Source organism: Calidris pugnax, unplaced genomic scaffold (genome assembly GCF_001431845.1).
Source record: "Calidris pugnax isolate Ruff unplaced genomic scaffold, ASM143184v1 scaffold4, whole genome shotgun sequence".
Lineage (NCBI taxonomy): Eukaryota > Metazoa > Chordata > Aves > Charadriiformes > Scolopacidae > Calidris > Calidris pugnax.
This window is the reverse complement of record NW_015090781.1, coordinates 1647449-1648217: the sequence shown is the minus strand read 5'-3', so window position 1 is coordinate 1648217 and position 769 is coordinate 1647449.

Here is a 769-nt window from a genome sequence, read left to right as displayed (position 1 = left end):
AGAGGGGGGGTCTTGGCGGGGGGGGGTCTCCCACACCTGGAGCCTGCCAGCCCCAACCCGCAGCAGCGGGGGCACAGTGTCCTGCTGCTCGGTGTGACAGTGGCAGGGTGGGGGGGTCCCCCCCAGCTCCAGCCCAGTTCTTGGGGGCTCCCCAGGTGCCAGCACCTGCAGCCCCCCAGCACCCAGCGACTGCAGCAGCTAAAAATATGCGTCTGGCAGCAGGGCAGCCCCGTGCGCGGGAAGCTGTGGGCAGCGGGGTGGGCGTGCGGGGCTATTCTCAGAGGGCTGCGGGGCTATTCCTGGCCGGTCAATATTGATTCAGCCAGCTCAGGTGCAACAGCTCAGCCCGGCAGCACCGAATTTAGGGCCCGGTGGGAGGCGAGGCGGGCGGCTGAATTGGGAGCATTGTCCCGGGGAGGAAGAGGGCAGGGAGAGGATGTGAGCTCTGTAATCTGCAGCGAGCGGCTCCCGGCAGCAGCCCCGGGGAGAGGGGCACACCCCGGGGTGGCTACTGAGAGCCACTGGGCAGCACAGAGCTCTGGGGATGCAGGAATGGGGCCAGAACACGTGCAGGAAGCTGCAGGCAGGAATGGGGGGGTGTGGAGGGGGTGCCATGGGAGGCAGGTGCCAGTCCTGGCTCCTGCAGTCTCTGAGCTGCTGGGCACGGGGCTGCTGAACACATGGCCACCAAGCCCCAGGGGGACAGAGGACAGTTTGGGTGCTCCAGGGAGCACAGCAGGTCTCAAGCAGCTCCCTGGTTCCCTGCTTG